This window comes from Macrobrachium rosenbergii, chromosome 8 (assembly GCF_040412425.1).
Source record: "Macrobrachium rosenbergii isolate ZJJX-2024 chromosome 8, ASM4041242v1, whole genome shotgun sequence".
In the NCBI taxonomy this organism is placed as follows: Eukaryota; Metazoa; Arthropoda; class Malacostraca; order Decapoda; family Palaemonidae; genus Macrobrachium; species Macrobrachium rosenbergii.
In genome coordinates this window covers 55878598-55898597 of record NC_089748.1, presented here as the reverse complement: position 1 = coordinate 55898597, position 20000 = coordinate 55878598, and the positions used below count along the sequence as shown (strand labels likewise).

The following is a 20000-nucleotide window of genomic DNA, read 5'->3' as shown; positions in this document are numbered from 1 at the left end:
GTCTTCTTCGTTGTCGCTGACGTTATCAGCATTCTGCAGGAACTCCTCCATGATAGACGCGCCAGAGAGAACTAGGACAAGAGAGAGAGAGAGAGAGAGAGAGAGAGAGAGAGAGAGAGAGAGAGAGAGAGATTCTAGAAGGTTTTAATCCTCAGCAGGTTTTTTCCCTTTACCTGACTAGCCTGTACACAGTCTCCTTATTTTTTCAGGGGACAGACAGTGGCTATAGGAGCGATTGACCTACTTTTTGGATGGGAAGGGAAAGCACCTGATTAATGAAGTGAGGGATTGTTATTATTATTAGGTGTATATTTGACTACGAGTCTTTCATAAAATAGTCTTCAAAGAAAGACTTGACCACGAAGGTTTCAAAAACAGATTAAGATCACTTGAATACCAACTGTCGCTCAGTAGATTTCATAGGCAGACTTGACTACCAATCTATCATAAGGTAAAGTTCAAAGGAAATCTCGACCAGCCAGCTCACATAAAATAGAATTCATGCGATTAAAGCAGCACAGAACAAAGAGGAGACGAGGTTAAACGTGACGCAAATGTAGGGGTATGTAATCCAGCACGTATACATTTATTCTGGGGGATATGTAGTTTGAAACGGATGGCAAAGTTGGCTTATGACTGTAGGAGGGTAGAAAGGAAGGGGTGTTCTCCGTGTATTTTGGAAGCCCCTTATGTATTATATATATATATATATATATATATATATATATATATATATATATATATATATATATAGAGAGAGAGAGAGAGAGAGAGAGAGAGAGATAAATAAATATTTACTGTTTTTACATGCATGGATTTGTGTTTCTGTGTGTTTGCATGTAGAAAGGGAATGCTCATTTAACTTCAGATGTGTTTATGTATGTTACTCAGAAGACTGAATCCTGCACATACAGATTGTAATTATAGTTGCATCACCCCCCAAACCCCCTCCCTCTGGAATCGATTCGTCCCATCCAGGATTCTCAACAGGTGACGAAGTAATGACGTCATTGTGAAATATCCAAGTCTGACGTCGTTTGTGAACATTTTCAAGCCGTTAATTTTGAATGCGCATGTGGTGATGTCAGCCCCTTTTGGGTTACAGAGGATATAAGCAAAAATCAACTAATACTACAGTGGTGCGTCTCTCTCTCTCTCTCTCTCTCTCTCTCTCTCTCTCTCTCTCTCAGAAACCGATTGATCGAAATGCAATGAAAACTGTAATGTGTTGTGGGAATCCATATCTAGTACAGTACGAAAAATTGTGATTAAATCCTTTACAGAAATATAGGCTTTTCAGCAGATGATATAGCTTGTGCGGACTTGACTGTGAATGGGTTCTACGTAAAATGAATTTTACTTCTTAGTTGTGGTTAATTAGCAAAGGACATTGGTTCGTATGTCTGGGATTGAGAGAGAGAAAAAGCAAAGTTCCGGATAAAAGGGGGAGAGTATGATTTACTGCTTTTTTTCTCTTTTCTAGGTCTGCTTTTTTCTTATCAGCGTCAATGATCGTGGTAATTGTGATAGTAGATAATACCTGGCATGAAATTGAACAGAAAATAATAGAATGAGGAGGGTAGTTGCTATTACTGATATAGGTTACAGAAGTCACGGTAATTGTAGCCTTGACGCTGGTAGTTGGTTGTCTTTGTATGCGAGAATAATTAAATGTGACCTTGGATAATATAGATCGCGAATCAGTTATTTATTTGTTATTTTTTTTAGCAGTGTTTACTATAAGTCAAGGCCAGGTCGACCTTGTAAACAACGAAAGGTTCTTTCCTAACAGTAGCTTTTCTTGTTGATTATTTTTTATCTTACTAATTTCTTATTCTTTTGAGTGTTTATTTGAACCCACAAGAGTGAAACGGGAATGTAGTTCCTCTTATTTTATAAGATAAAGTTGCATTTTTGGTTTTCCCTGCAAGGTTGGAACACATGAAAATGATTAGTGAAGCAAAAAAAAAATTCAGAGAGTCATTAATTCTTATAATTAATGATTTTCCGAAATTGCAAAACATATCTGGCATCAAAGGAAAAGGAAGATGTAAGTGACGCGACCAAAGGTGACAAATCACCTTTAAGATTTACATTGGAAAAGTAGCTCTTTTTTTTTTTAATTGATGTCATTTGTGATTTATTGTATTTCGCCGACAGATTGTGACATCAATAAATTAGTCAGGCGTGACTTCAGGTGATTTATTTTCTCTTATCGATTGACGTAGCTTCCGGCTCTCTTTGTTGTCGACGTCAGGTTGCGAAAGGAGTTATTGCAAGAGATTATTGTTGCTTGGTGATGCCTGTGTTCGTTTTTCTTTTCGGCTATATCTAATGATGTCACTATTTTCTTACTTCGAAAACTTTCACTCTCTCCGCTCTTACTTTTCCTCTTTTCTCTCACTTTTCATTTAGTCCTTTCTCCCGGTCGACCTGATTAAAAAGTTGATACTGCAGTAAAATGAAATAAAACTGTTGCTTCCACATCTAATTAACTTCTTCGATGACGTCGTCACACTCACTCTTGTCTTTCTATTAATATATAACCAAGTTGCGCTGATTGTGGAAACGCGCAACTCATTCAGAGATATTGCTAATTTAGGAAACGAAACGCGCAGTGTCTCATTGATGAGACTGATTTGCTAATTTAGGGAACATGTAGGTAGGAACTTACTTGATTTAGAAGAATCATTTGTAGGAGGTCTTTGTTTTGAAGGAGCATTTGTCGGACATCTTTGTTTAAGAGGAAACATTTGTCATAATTCTTTGTTGTAGAGGGATTATGTGTCGAAATCTTTGTTTGAGAGGTAGCATTTGTCGGAATTCTTTGTTTTATTGAAAGCATTTGTCGGAATTCTTTGTTTCATTGGAAGCATTTGTCGGAATTCTTTGTTTTATTGGAAGCATTTGTCGGAATTCTTTGTATTATTGGAAGCATTTGTCGGAATTCTTTGTTTTATTGGAAGCATTTGTCGGAATTCTTTGTATTATTGGAAGCATTTGTCGGAATTCTTTGTTTTAGACGGAGCATTTGTCTAAATCCTTTGTTTAAGAGGGAGCATTTGTCGGATTTCTTTGTCTTAGTGGGAGCATTTGTCGGAATTCCTTTTTTTAGAGGGAGCATTTGTTGGAATGCAGTGTTATAGAGGGAGCATTTGAGTGGAATGCAATGTTATAGAGTGAGCGTTTGTTGGAATGCAATGTTATAGAGGGAGCATTTGTTGGAATGCAATGTTATAGAGGGAGCATTTGTTGGAATGCAATGTTATAGAGGGAGCGTCTGTTGGAATGCAATGTTATAGAGGGAGCATTTGTTGGAATGCTGTTACAAAGAGAGAGTTTGTTGGAATGCAGTGTTATAGAGGGAGCATTTGTTGGAATGCTATGTTATGGAGGGAGCATTTGTTGAAATTCTATATTATAGAGGTAGCGTTTATCGGAATTCTTCGTTTAAGAGAAAGCATTTGTTGGAATTCTTTGTTACAGAGGGAGACTTTATAGGCATTCTTAATTTAAGAGTGAGCATTTGTCGGAATTCGTTGTTTTAGAGTGAGCATTTGTCGGAATTCTTTGTTGTAGAGGGAGTATTTATCTGAATTCCTTATTATAGAGAGAGTGTCCGTCGGAGTTCTTCGTTTGAGAGGGAGCATTTGGCGGAGTTCTTTGTTTTAGAGGGAGCATAGGTCGGAATTCAGAAGTTTTTAAATTTACGAAACTACAGTCGAGGTTTTTTGGTCTTTTATACGTTATGTAAGATAAAGCAACAAGTAATTATTAGAGAAGGTGAATAAGGAATAAAGGTTACGCAAAACTGATTTAGCAAAGTGTCCATTTGTTCATGGGAGTTTTCAGTCGTAAACAATCTTATTAACGTCGAAATGAAAGTGGAAAATAGAATTTAATTGAAGTTAGTGCGTGAATTCGAACGCAGGAAAATTTTTAATAGTAACAGCAAAAACTTATAATTAACTTGAGAAACGAAAATGAGAAAAAAACTAACTCAAGAAGAGAAAATTCAAGTAAGTTGTGCATCCATTCGGACACTGGTATTTCCAATTACATGTCAGGTCTAATTACAAGTCACCCAACTTGCAAATATTAAAAACGAACACTGAATATGCTGTCCATTAGTCATTGCAGCCATCCGGACACAGATGACTTCCTGTCCTAAATGACGACAACCTAAAGCACACCAGGTTAATGTGAGCATGAAAAACGAACGCGGACTGTGCAAGTGCAAAAAAAAAGTGCTTTTGTGCACCCATTCGGACGCGGGAAATTTGCAGTGGGAAGCGTTGATTGCGGAAAGCCAGCGAAGCGTCCTTTCACTTTCCCTAGTTATAAAAACGCGGCGAAAATTTCACACTTGGCGACTTCACAGAGGAAGGACAGAAACATTTTTGAAAACTTTATTTGTAGCGGGTTGTCCGAGATAGAGGAGGGGAGCAGTCAGGGGCCGCTTCTTTCTCTCTCTCTCTCTCTTTTCGTTAGTGCTTATGTGTGTGTGTGTACAGTGTAAGTAAAGAGATATTTTATATATATATATATATATATATATATGTGTGTGTGTGTGTGTGTGTGTGTGTATATATGTTTATTTATATATGTATGTATATGTATATATATTTTATTTATGTATAATATATATATATATATATATATATATATATATATATTTATATATACACACACACGCATATACACACACACGCATATATATTAATTCTGTCCTGTTTCGTCTTCAGATCTAAGACATTTTCAGAGGCCTTAATACATCCAGTGGGAATTAATATGTGCTAGAGGGACAGTACAAATGAACATACACATTGTTGGAAAACAAATATTCACACCTGACAGGTGGCAAGAAGAGAGAGTGGGAGGAGCATTAATCTCGTATATATATTTGTGTGTGTGTGCGTATTCATTATGTATGTCTGTATTTGTGTACGTGGTTACAGAATGATGTACATTGGTCTGAAAAGATGTTATTTTTCCTTTGCAACAATGCGTGGAAATGGTAAATTCCAGGCCGAATTGTTTTGTTCCCGTTTCTCTCTAAACCCGAAGCTCTTATCGTGTCTTCCTGTTTCCAAAAGATTTGCTGCGAAGCTTTACTCAAATGACAAGTCTGTCTTCACTTAATGGGAATAGCCATTTGTCTCTGGTCCTTTTTGTGTCCCTGGGCTTGCCAAGTTCCGTTGACTTCCTTCGTGTATAAGACAAGGTTGTCAGTATCTAATAGGAAAGCTGTTTACCCACATTATTTCTTGATGGTATATATTGTATTTTCGTAAATTTCATCTCTCTCTCTCTCTCTCTCTCTCTCTCTCTCTCTTTCATGGTGGTAATGAAATTGACTTCCTCAATTTCCATATTTAATAACTCATTTTTATCCACTCTGCTGTATGAGAAATCACTGACTTTCAGCTGTCTCCCACCTTATGCATAGACCCTGACTATTTTGATAATTTGTCAAGGGAGAAATTAATAAATTCTCGTATGAGCCCTTGGCCTTGGATCAGAAAATAATATATTTTTATTTTATGTGACTCTGCCATTGTCTGCCTTCCCTGAACTATTTTGATTTGGTGGTTGGGAATTAATTTTGACGTCCCCCAACACTTCTTTTCTGCCAGTGACCTAGTTTGACCCGTTTCTTTCAGTCTCTTGTATAAAGGAAGAGGAATACAGACTGATTAATCTAGCCGAATAATGATGGTGTATTGAATATAAAAACGTTGCGTAATATTGCTTTTTTATTCTGCGTTCTTCAAAATGAAAGAAAGGGAATAATTGGTATACACATGTAAGAGAAGGATAGGTATGTATGTATGAAAGAAAGGGAATAAGGAATTCATATATATATATATACATACATACAGTGTATATATATAAAACAAAAAGATAGGAATGAATGCATGAAAGAAAGAGAATAAGAAATTTTGATGTATAACGTGCGTATGTACGAAAGAAAGGGAATAAGACATATAGATGTATAATAACAAATAAATAGGAATGTATACATGAAAGAAAATGAATAAAGGATTTAGATGTATAAATAAAAGGTAGGTAGTTGTGCATGACAGAAAGGGAACAAAGATAGGAACTTACGCATGAAAGGAAGGGAATAAGGAATTGAGAAGTTTAATAGCATATACAGGTATGTGGGTATGTATCCCCCCGTTGTTTTAGATAACTCGTCGAAACAACGATCTGAAACAGCGATCAATATGGGGCAGCGGCTGTTTGTCGGGATATGTTGAAGATGCGTTGTGCGTCTGTCGGTTGCTCCCGCTGCTTGGGGACGGTGGTGGCGGCGGTGGTGGTGGTGGTGGTCGCCGTGTGGGTGGATATTCAAGGTTGTTTTGGTCGTAAAGTGCCAGTTTCTAGCAAGGAAGAAATCAATTTTCTCTCTCTCCTCTCTCTCTCTCTCTCTCTCTCTCTCTCTCTCTCTCTGCATTGTTGATGATGTGAAAAAATATAGCAGTCATACTTCTTATCAACGTGTACAATTTTACTTTGCATCTCTCTCTCTCTCTCTCTCTTTTCTCTCTCTCTCTCTCTCTCTCTCTCCTCTCTCTTGTGTGTGTGCATAGTGGTTAATGAAAAATAGCAACATTATGCTTCTTCTCATGAGGAAAATTATATATATATATATATATATATATATATATATATATATATATATATATATATATATATATATATATATATATATATATATATATATATATATATATATATATATATATATATATATATAAATAATGTATGTATGCACACCAAACCTTTTTTACCCTCATAAATATCTCAAATTTGTCACCCCTTTCAGTTCTTCCTACGCCACCCAAGCTACGCAAACAATTCGTCTCAGCTACGTCAACATTTTTTTTCTTTCAGCATCTCCTTTCATTGGCATTCCGCAGCTGCGTACCTCTTCCTGAAGGAAGTCTTGTGTGAATGTCTGTGTACGCCTCGCGTGTCAGAAATACCGCAGTTATCACTTCTTCGTAGCATCTACTGCATTTTAAATGGGGCCTGTCCTTTATGTGACTTTAATCTTGAGTTGTTTTGTTTTACGGCCTTCATTTAAAAGGCTAGTTCTTAGTAGGAACGTCCACTCGCTGCTACTTTTGTTTTGCAAACATGTTCCCTTTGCGTCTTTTAGGTGTTGCTTACGAGTGTTTGGCTGTCGGTTTCTTTATTGCATGCGTCAGATGAATTATTATTGTCTGATTTCAAGAATTAGACTTGTAAGTTGAGCATTCTCTCTCTCTCTCTCTCTCTCTCTCTCTCTCTCTCTCTCTCTCTCTCTCTCTCTCTCTCTCTGTTAATCAGCTCAGTGGTCTAGTAAACTAAAACTAAGGTAACTCTAACTTTCTCTCTCTCTCTCTCTCTCTCTCTCTCTCTCTCTCTCTCTCTCTCTCTCTCTCTCTCTCTCTATATATATATATATATATATATATATATATATATATATATATATATATATTATATATTTATATATACATATATAATATACATTGTATATATATACAGTATAATGTATAAATATATATATATATATATATATATATATATATATATATATATATATATATAAATGCTTTATTTTGATTACTTTTTATAGTTTAAGTATAAATGCAGCAATGAAGTACAGTAATTTGATAGTTAGTAAGTTTACCGATTTATTTAAAAGAAAATGTAATATTTATGTGATAATTTTCGTGAACACCTATTGCAGCGTAAAAGATATTCCTACTTGAAATGTATGCCATCTGTTTTGTTTGAAAGTATTATGGAAGGTCTGCAATTATCTGTGGAGTTACTAGTGTGCTGATAAGAGAGAGAAAGAGGAGAGAAAGAGAGGAAGAGAGAGAGAGAGATTATTCAGATTTTTGTAAAACTGTCTCTGTTGAACATTTTTCTTACTTAACATGCCTCACAAGTTGTGAATGCATGCTTAGCGAACAAATATTTGTATACATAAACATCACACACTATACATATTTATTTGTGTACATTCGTCAAATCTTGAATGTAGCACACGTGAGTAAATACTGTTACACCATTGCAGTGCGTTATTACTCACAGACTTCTTGTAGCGCGTAATGATTTATTTATAATCAGTTCAGATACCGAAGTTCCTTCTGAAGCCGTTTTATGGTTATATTGGTTTTGTGTATGTCAGCCATATTAATCTTAAAAGGAGCCCTCCTTCTTTTTTCATACATCACCTAGCATAAGACTCCTGTGCTTAATATTCCGAAGAGGTCCTTGCGGTGATAAACTGACGCGAGGTCCTGTTTAGCGTGTGCAAAGGGAATGAGTCTAGGATATTGTTTTCTCGTAGGAAGTGGCAAACTGGTGAACGTGGATTGAATAGACATATAGGCATTGATGCCAGATAGATTGCTGCTCTTATACGAGTTTTGGTGATATTGTTACCATGTGGGTATGATTACTGAAACTGATTTGTCCAAAAACAGTTCAAATATGTGTGTATTATATATTTATATATATATATATATATATATATATATATATATATATATATATATATATATATATATATATATATATATATATATATATATATATATATATATATAAGCATAAATATATGCACATATGTACAGTGTATCTATTTTGTGTACAGTTATATATATATATATATATATATATATATATATATATATATATATATATATATATATATATATATGTGTGTGTGTGTGTGTGTGTGTGTGTGTATATATATATATATATATATATATATATATATATATATATATATATATATATATATATATATATATCTTTTTTAAATCCTCTGTTCTTTCTCGATGCCCAGATGACTTTGTTACCTGGCGTTTGGTGTTTCTATGTATTTTAACATTTCTTATTTACTCTGCAATGGTATATTCATATTTCGTTCGGATTGGGTTCAGTGTTGATTTTATGATTTTAACGCAAAAAATTCTCATAACTAAAACCTTTATTGCTGTTCTACAACGGAATATTTTTGATGACGACGTAGCCAGTCATAGGTGCGTCCAAGGACTCGTTCACAGATGTGGCCTTTATCAGAAGAACGTAAGTAAGACGTAGGTAATTGCTTATTGAATCGGATGGATTGATGGTGGTGGTGATAGATGTTGATAGCAGTGTTCATTAGGGTGCTGTTTTGGTAGTAAGATAAGCTGTTGGGGACATGTACCTCATTACCTTATTGTTGCTTTTGCTCGTGTCTTGATTATTCTTGGTGTTGCTAATAACGTGTTTACTGTTGTTATTATAACGTTTATTGATATGTCTATATATATGTGTGTGTGTTTTTATTATTGTTGATTATATTGCGTGGTCATGTAGAAATTTACCCTTCATATTTGAAAGTAATGAAGAAGAAGAAGAAGAAGAAGAAGAAGAAGAAGAAGAAGAGAGAGAGAGAGAGAGAGAGAGAGAGAGAGGATATTTTATATCTAAAGCGCCCGGATTCACGCGTATCATGCCCTTTTCATTTGTGAGTTACGTAAAGAACATATTTATGGCTGAAGGTTTATTAGACCAAGCTCTCTCTCTCTCTCTCTCTCTCTCTCTCTCTCTCTCTCTCTCTCTCTCTCTCTCTCTCTCTCTCAAGACCATTTCTCCGCGCCTTTCATTAATTCTGAAATATGTAGTCGTTTGGAAGGTAAGAGCACCATAACCCTGTGAGTGACCTTCTAGCAGTTACCTAATGGTAACGCTTGTAAGGTGTAAAAATAGGGGAGGAAGAGTAAATTGATTTGCATAATACGTTATGTGAGAAGAAGAGACAACTGATATTTATTAAGTTATTATTTTGAAAGGTATGTTGTTTTTGATCTGTGTTCTTGGTGATAATGTGATTGAAGGTAAAACAGTAAATATTAAAAGCATGTCAGGTGAAGATAAAAGATGTAGAATTTTTGTTTAACCTTGTAAGTAAACAAAACTCACAAGAATCTGGACAACGTTGTTGGTACCTCTGAAGAAAGGCAATACAAATATTCGTTGTATTTGCAATACTGTTTGAAGCTAATTTAGATTTACACCAAGATTAATCTAATCTTAGAAAGTATGAAGAAAGGGCTAGTCCACGATCAGTGTGGATAATCTTAGACAAAGAAAGTATCCAGGAAAAGATATTTTAAGACAGGAGGAATATTAGAAAGAGAATTTAGGGCAAGATAATTCACAGCCAGCCGCTGAAAGGAATAAGATGCCAGGTAGAGATATAAGAAATATGGGGTTTCTTAGGACCATTCGAAGAGTACAAGCTTGCCAGGGGCAAAAATATCTTTTTCCTCCGTGACTCCGTAGTTGCAATTAGTGACGTCATGATATGTGCTACGGTTATCGTTACATGAAAAATTTATAGTTCAACCTTTTTTTATATATTTTAGCTTAATCTACAGTAAATATAATGGCAATATCATTAACGTATTCAATTATTCATTTTCATGGATATTTTGGTTGTTTCTGTAGATTTACATGTTACGATCATTGCTATAAATATAAGAGCCTCGATGGCCAAGTCGGTTGGAGCAGCAGCTTCGGACTTCAAAGGCATCGTGCTTACCCCATATAAAAATGGGAAAAAAGCACGTTAAAAGAAGAAGAAGATCATTGCTATAAATATGGGCATGAAACCATATTCTACCGTACTTCCTTTGTCGAGAAAATTGTAGCTTTAACAAGCATTACGGCTGCCCTTGCCTCGTCCTTGGGAGGAAATAAGCGAGGCCATAAGATACCTACCGTAGATCAATATCCTTCTTCCAGATCCTTCGCCTTTTAAGTATCGTTTTCAAAGTCGTATCTCTGAAGTCAAGTTTCAGGTGTTTGCTTACCTGTTTAATATTCACGCTCCTACTTTAAATTTACGTTCGCTTAACAATTAAGCTGAAATTACAGGTGGCGTCGGTTCCCACCACACCAGCTTCTCCATATCCAACTTTGTTTCATATGACTCCCTTGTGACCTATTTATTTAATCACCCCACCGCTTTGGTTATAAAATTTTCTACAAGGTCTTAATAAACAGCGGTTTGTTTTTAACAGATTATCAGCTGCATAGAAAGCCTTCTAAAGCTTACTCTTGGAGGTCAGTTGCCTTTCAATTTAGCCTTATCTTTCTCCGTTTGTAACTCTTATCCAGTGTATATCCCAAAAGGCAGCCACGTCGTTTCAAAAGATGAAGTATTATTTTTTGGAGATCGGATTAGAATCCATGGCTTATAATTATGCGAGAAGGTCCCTTTGAACCTTTAATCAGTCCAATTGTCATTTCTTTATGCCCTTTTTTGTGTATCTCTAACTTGAACCTGATCTGCAGCTTATCCATCTTCACAGTTTCAAAAACTCTTTTGAAAAATTAAAATCCTACGTTTCCGTAAGGTGACTGAGTCTCTTCGAAGACCTCTCGATCATTCCTCTTTAAATTTCTCGTTCCATCCGCGTATGGTTTCCTCACTCAACATTCATGGAATAGCATCCACTTGCCATTAGAAAAATATATATTCATGCAACTGAATGACAATGCAATGCTTTCATCTTAAACGAAGTGGGCCTGTGACACCCCCACCCCTTCCCCTTCCTCGTGAGGATCAATATGGCCGGGAGGTTATGGATTTGGCAACCGCGTCCCTCGTTTGACCTACATCGACCTGAGTGCTACTCGAAATCCATGTTGCAGCGTTGGAATTTGGGTCGAAGGGAGGTATCAGTCAGAGAGAGAGAGAGAGAGAGAGAGAGAGAGAGAGTTAACGTTTGGACTCACTAGCCACCATGAAGATGAATATCATTGAAAAATTTATTCAAGTGTGTGTGTGTATATATATATATATATATATATATATATATATATACATATACATATATATATATATATATATATATATATATATATATATATACATATACATATACATATACACACATACATACATACATACATACATACATACATACATACATACATACATTCTCCAACTACACATTTCACTTATGGTCAAATTTATTTCATGACCTACAGCAAACGTGCTCATTTAATCATGCACACAGATATTGTGATTAAAACAGCACGTTACTAGTCATGAAATAAATGACCATAAGTATGAATAATGAATGAAAAATATGTAAAAAAAAGGTTGGATTGTTTTGGTAATGAGTAAAAAAACTTCAAAGGAAGATTGACGTGGTGGTGGTTTTTGGGAGGACATCCAAAAACCATGACCTCCCTCAAAATGAGATCGTAAAAGAACCGATGAATAACATAGGAGAGAAAAACTTCCTAAATATCTTTCAGATATAAATGGGTGTCCTGTTATCTGAATTATTATGATAAGTGTGGCCCAGATAGGGTTGAGTAGCAGCGGGTGTGCAAAAGGTTTCGACGGGTGTGTTCGTGAGCATTCTGTGGAGGCGTAAAATGCGGATGATGATGATGATGTGGAAGTTTAACTGCACACGAGGTTCGTCCTTGATTCAGTAGTGGAATTATGATTGTGGTAGTGACCGTTGTCTGCATTTTTAAGTTTTTCTGTAAAGGAAAACTGTTGTGCCGGCTTTGTCTTTCCGTCCGCACTTTATTCTCTCCTGACTTTATTCTGTCCGCACTTTAATCTATCCGCACTTTTTCTGTCCGCCCTAAGATCTTAAAAACTACTGAGGCTAGAGGGCTGCAAATCGGTGTGTTGATCATCCACCTTCCAATCAAGCATACCAAATTGTAGCCCTCTACCCTCAGTATTTTTTATTTGATTTAAGGTTAAAGTTAGCCATACTCATGCTTCTGGCAACGATATAGGATAGGCCACCACCGGGCAGTGGTTAAAGTTTCATGGACGGCGGCTCATACAGCATTATGCCACGACCACCGAAAGATAGATTTATTTCCGGTGGCCTTGATTATACGCTGTAGCAGTTGTACAGAAAATTCGATTGCGCTGGAGAAACTTCGGCTCACTTTTTACTTTTTTTTTTTTTTTTTTTTTACTACCTCTGTTAAACGAAAATGCCTAATGTTGAAAGTAATAATGAAAAAGTAATAATATAAGTCACAAGATCACATGTACTTTTGTAGCACATAATTATTGTTAACCATTTTTCTAAAGTTTAACTTGAAAAAGTAATTGTACTCTTTTGAGTAGAAATGACTGATTGGTAGGGGAATTATTTGGCTTGTTGCCAAGACGTTAAACGTATATTAATGTATAATATAATATTAATGGCTTGATGGCGTGTGCTAAGCTGCATTGGAACCCGGCGCTGCCTGTCATGTCTCCCCTACCCTTCCAATCCCCTTCCTACCCTGCCCCCATCCGGGGTGGACAAACAGGTTTGCAGGAGGGTGGATGTGTCATGTCTCCCCTACCCTCCCTACCCCTACCTACCCCGCCCCCAACCGGGACGGACTAACAGGTTTGCAGGAAATGGGTGGGAGGGTGGGTCGAGGATCAGGAGGGTGGGGGAGACATGCACATCACCCTCCTGCAAACCTGTTTGTCCGCCCCTACCACCCGATCCCCCGACCTACCCCTCCCCCACCCGGGCGGACAAACAAGAAAGATGCACTCAGATTTTATTATAGATATATTTTGGTATAGTGAAGAATTAGGCCACAGGACGAATACCTATATAATGCGTCGTGTTATAATTTATTATGTGGATAAATAATTTTATCTGACTCCTTTCATTAGACGTATACTATATACATATAGATATCAATTAGGTTTTCACTTTGAAGTATTTCCTCATAATTTCCAAGGGCGGGTTTGTCATATCCTTCATGGTTAGGCGCTGCCTGTCCTCCTCACTCCTGATTTCCTTCTCGTCGAGCCCTATCGGAAAAGTGATTATCTAGGCGTTGCGTAATCTGTCTGGATGCCACATTACGAAATATGATGATGATGATTATATCTCATGAAAAATCGTAATTTCTCCTCACCCCCCGCCCCCATTCCATTGAGGAACCATCGAAAAAACGTAATTAGTCTCTTCGTTCATTGGTGTTATCTCTCTTTTTTCCGATACTTGGATTGGATCAATGTTTGCAGTGATTAAGGGGACTCCGTGTCGTCTTTTTTTTTCGGTTCCTCTTTGTGTGAAGGTTTTTAACCATTGAGTTTCTTATGTTTTACCTTATCGTGCTTAATGTATACTACTGTCTTCTTCCTCCTCTTTTGAACGTGCTTTTTTCCCATTTGTGGGGTAAGCACGATGCCTTCTTTTGAAGGACTTTGGTTTTGGCTTTGGGGTAGACACTGTAGTCTCGATTGGCTGCCCCGCCTGTCATCGCTGCAGTTAGGTATTTGGGCTACCAGTAATTATTATCTGACCATAAAGCAAAATGTTTTCCAAACTTTGATAATATACATAAATTGATCAGCGCTGCATGTTCATCTTTATAAATTATCTGAGGCTGCAACGGCGAAGAAAAGTTCCGTGGCCTAACTAACTTTGAAAAAATGAGACGTGAAGATAATTAAAGAGCACGCAAACGAAACGAGATTCCAGCACCATGGTCGAGGGTTAACTAAGCAGTTATCGGTAATTTGAACACCACAGACTATGGTAAGTTCTCTCGAGCGATGCGAGTCTTAGTTAATGTTAACCGATTAGCATCTTTACATAATTAGACCCCATTCATCTCATATTTCCTCTCCTCTGTAATTATCAAGTTATAGAGGCAGTTCCTCTCTCTCTCTCTCTCTCTCTCTCTCTCTCTCTCTCTCTCTCTCTCTCTCTCTCTCTCTGTCGGTTTGGTCCATAAGGCATGGGTGGCACCAGGTTCAGTGCATTAGTAAGAGTTCCCTGCTTTGGTCCAGGACGGGAACGAAACGATTTGGGCCTGTGTTAAACCTCTGTTGACCTGAGAAGTGAATAACTTGCTCTGTCAGTCGAGTGTGGTGGGTTGCAGCCGGTGGGATTATGAGAAAAAAAAACATGCATAAAATAGATGTCACAAATTACATAGGCGGTCTTAGATCTGTCGAAATGTATATCATCGCATCATAATTATGATGAAGAATTAATTCGTTATCACCTTACTGAAGTAGAGCGAGTCAGCAGAAATGACTGTGTTTGCGAGTAGACTCACAAGGAAGGGGCGGGAATTGATTTAGTCCCTGAAGATACTGTTAGCGCAAGCTGTTGGTACCATCTGGTAATAGCCGCATCTTTTAGTTATTTCGTATTTAATCTTCTTATATAGCTTATATAGATAACTTTCTTATAGTTATTTATTTTTGCTATTTGGATAACTTTCTGAAGCATTCATTCATTTGACTTGTAATTATCTAAGGTAATAATACTGTAGTATTTCTTGAAGGCGATATATTAATTGGAGATTTGCTACACAAAGAAATGTTTATTTCTATGATCCTCAAGTACTCATTGCATTCACTGACTACTAAATAATAAAGCCTGGATCGTAATTTAAATCTAAACGTTCCACTACCAGTGTTTATGGCCATCGAACATTTAAAAGAAGGGAGAACTTGAATGCTATTCCTATTCCCTTCCCTGTTATCGTCAGAAACTTTTATTTTTTACTTTTTTTGGGGGGGGCGTTATTCTTCATCACCCTCGAGCCGTCTATCTTCTTAAGGGCTCGCCCTTGATGTATGGGCTTTTAAAACTTTTGATGGAGGGATTAAACCCAAACTTTGTATGCAACTCATGAACTTCTTGAAGTTCTTTTTTAAAAAATCAGTGAATGAAGAGTCTAGGCTTCCCAGGCCTCTCTCTCTCTCTCTCTCTCTCTCTCTCTCTCTCTCTCTCTCTCTCTCTCTCTCTGTACAGATTCATATTGATTTACTCACATTGATCTACTCATGTACAAATTCATATTGATTTATCCATGTACAAATTCATATTGATTTACTCTTGTACAAATTCATATTGATTTAATAATGTACAAATTCATATTGATTTAATAATGTACAAATTCATATTGATTTACTTATGTACAAATTCATATTGATTTAATCATGTACAAATTCATATCGATTTACTCATGTACAAATTCATATTGGTTCACTCATGCGTTATAACTCAAAGCGAGACTTTTCACAAATAACAAAACGTCTTGGAAGGCATTATTTGACTTCATTTGCAAGCATTACGATTTTTTAAAAACAGTAAGTACATAAAAAAGAGAGAAAAAAACAGACATATTTGTGGATTGCAGTATTTGTTAGTCGTGTATCTTGGATAATGGCTTGTAAAGAATCCTTTCTCTCCTTCTGTAGCTTTTTGCTACTGTGACTATTGTGACAGTAATCTTTTGGGTTACTACTTGATACCTCGGCTTCTCCTTTCTCGGTTAACCTTATGATTTCGTTTGAGATATTATTCTCTCTCTGCCAGGACTGTTTTTGCTACTGGTTTTGCATCTGCTACTGCTCTTACATGTTTAATGGATACAATTAAGATTCGGTTTATACTTATTCCGCAGTTCCTGTTACCTGTTAAAGTCCTCCTTGGCCTCTGTAGGCTCATAGGGCAGGCGCTGATCTCCTGTTTCTGAGGCCGACAGCCAGCAATGGGGAGATCTCAATGGCTGCATTATGATTGTCTGCCGTCACATGCCAGATTACCATAATAAGCATTACTTACATTATGACCATATTAACGTTGTTATTTTCTTGCTGTTACATTCAGCGATTCGTGCTTCTGCTTTGTCTGCTGTGCATATGTGATTACTACTACTACTACTGCTATTATCCCCGTAGAGGGGTAGTGCCGTAAGTGCACCTCACGCGGTGCACCGTAGGCATTACTTAAGGATCTTCGCAGCGTCCCTTCTGCCCCTAGCTGCAACCCCTTTCATTCCTTTTACTGTACCTCCATTCATATACAATCCTCCATCTTACTTTCTACCCTCTTCTAACAGTTGTTTCACAGTGCAATTGCGAGGCTTTCCTCCTGTTACACCTCTGAGACCTTTTTGCTCTCAATTTCCCTTTCAGTGCTGAATGACCTCATAGCTCCCAGCGCTTGGCTTTCGGCCTGAATTGTATATTGTATTCTATTGTTGCCGCTTTTAATTCGGCTACGGCAGCTGCTTCTGCTGCTGCTTTTAATTCGGCTACGGCAGCTGCTTCTACCGCTGCTTTTAATTCGGCTACGGCAGCTGCTTTTAATTTGGCTACGGCAGCTGCTTCTACTGCTGCTTTTAATTCGGCTACGGCAGCTGCTTCTGCTTTTAATTCGGCTACGGAAGCTGCTTCTACTGCTGCTTTTAATTCGGCAACGGCAGCTGCTTCTACTGCTGCTTTTAATTCGGCTACGGCAGCTGCTTCTATCCAGAGATCTCTCTCGGTCGTCTGTGGATATCTGTGATCTGGCGACTTCCCCGAAGTGCCCTCGACCAATTAATCTCCTGGGCTGAATGTTATTGGAGTCAGTTTGAAACAAAAGGTCGTCTCCATGGAGATGATGCTGGGAAGACAAAGGATAAGAGAAGAAGAGTCCCTTTCAGTTACATTGTTTCTTTTCCATCTTACGTACCCCCGGAATACAGTTCAGCAGTTTTTAGGAAAGAGGAGTCTCGACATTTAAGGTTTCTTTTTTTTTCTCGCCAGTGGCATGAATACAGTGAAGTATTTAGAAGTTTTGGTTTCTTTTGTCTTTCGTTTCTGCTTATCGTGGAATTCTTATTGTTGTTGTTTTAGCTTTTGTCACCGGTGTGATGAGTTCTGATGATTGCTTGGCGGTTTTCTTTTCTTCTCTGGTGGTTTGTGTTGCTGATGTGGCTAGTCTCATGGCAGAGGTGGAAAAATCAGTCCCAGATTCAGTAGTTCTCTGTATTAATAAGATCTGAAACCGAAGTTGCATTTCAGTTAACATTAATATCATCAGTCGATCAACAGTTTCAACGTTTGACTCAACGCTAGGAATATTTTCCTTCTTTATTTTTGTTTCTGGAAACTGTGTCATGCTTTAGGACTGTGTTATTGAAGCTGTGAAACAGTTTTTCTTGCTGTCTTATTCTTGTTTGTTTAATCTTACTGTTTTTTCTAGTTTTGCTTTTACTTTTTTATATATATATTTTTTAGTTTCTTACAAGTGTATCACTTCCTAAATCTTTTGGTTTCCTTTTTTTATGCCTGGCTTTCATATATAGATTGTATCTTGCAGTTCAGCTTGTTATCCTTTGTTTGTATTCCCGTTGATATTTTAGTAAAGGTAGTCTTTTTGACTACAGTGGCATAGTGGAATATTGGTTTCCGTGCATCTCTGTCCCATATAAACACACATACATACTGTACATACACACACATAAACACCCACACATATAAATATATTGTCTCTCTCTCTCTCTCTCTGCCCGAGACCTTCACATTACCAAGCCTCTCGACGGACGATACTTCCTATCTGAAGTCAAGAAAAATCTGATGAGTAAGTCATCGTGGACATTGTTTCGAGTGCCACTGGAGCTGGAGAGCTCTCATTCCCTTTCACGTCATTTCAGCTTCATTGGGAATTATCACAATTTTATCGGGTTGGAATTGTTTGCTCTGCGATGCAGGAAGTGCTTCGGTTTAACGCGTATGTCGCGTTTTAGTGTTTGGTTTGTTGAATTACAGGTTTCTTTATAATTTACTTCTGTGTTAATATATGAATTCTTTTTTTTTTGGGTTTGTTGAATTACAGATTTCTTTATAATTTACTTCTTTGTTGATATATGAATTTTTTTGTGTGGGGGTGCTGTTGAATTACAGATTTCTTTGTAGTTTATTTCTTTGTTAAAGTATGAATTTTCGGTTTGTTGAATTAGAAATTTCTTCGTAATTTACTTCTCTGTTAACATATGATTTATTTTGGTTTGTTGAATTGCAGATTTCTTTATAATTTACTTCTTTGTTAATGTATAAATTTTCTTGGTTTGGTGAATTACAAATTTCTTTATAATTTACTTCTTTGTTGATATATAAATTTTTTTGGTTTGGTGAATTACACATTTCTTTATAATTTATTTCTCTGTTATTATATGAATTTTTTGGTTTGTTGAATTACACATTTCTTCGTTTTTTACTTCTTTGTTAATTTTTTTGGTTTGTTGAATTACACATTTCTCTATAATTTCCTTCTTTGTTAATATATGAATCTTTTGGTTTGTTGAATTACAAATTTTTTTACAGTTTGCTTCTTTGTTAATATTTGAATTATTTTTTTACATTTCTTTTCCAATACTATAGGATGTTTGGCTGTTTGCCCAGTCTGTCGTTTGTATTTTTATTTATAGTGTTATGTATAGGTTATTCATATATATATATATATATATATATATATATATATATATATATATATATATATATATAATATATATATATATATATATATATATATATATATATATATATATATATATATACATATATATATATATATATATATATATATATATATATATATAGATATTAAATATATATAAATATATACATATATATATATATATATATATATATATATATATATATATATATATATATATATATATATATATTAAATATATATAAATATATACATACATTTATTAATTTATTTATTTCACAACATCCTCATGAGAAAGCAATTAGCTGGTGTACTGCGTTAGGAGTTTTCATGGCTTCATTCTATATCCTGTCCACTTTGTTATATTTTATTTTAATTTCAAATTGTCCTGTTTGGCTTCTGATTGAATTTTTTTCACTTACAGCAGTTTTTTAATTTTTATTTGTATTTCCAATAAAATTGTCATTTCATTATATTTATTTATTTCAATCAAGTTTATTTTTACCAATAATTTATCTTTTCGTTCTGACTATATTTTTAGTATTTTATGTTTACATAGTGTCTTGTGCATCGCATTTTTCCGCCGTGGACGGACAGTACATTGAAATCAAGAAAGTGAATCTTCAAAATGGCTATTAATGGGGTATTGTAGAACTTCATTTTCCCTCTTTTTCACCTCACAGTCTAAACAACTACAGT

The 20000-nt window shown here is 36.0% G+C and overlaps 1 long non-coding RNA gene across 2 annotated transcripts in view; it reads left to right on the top strand.

Moving 5' to 3' along the window:
* Positions 1-20000, top strand: part of LOC136840886 (uncharacterized) — a 358486-nt gene that overhangs the window by 208905 nt on the left and 129581 nt on the right. The gene's annotated exons all lie outside the window — the stretch shown is intronic.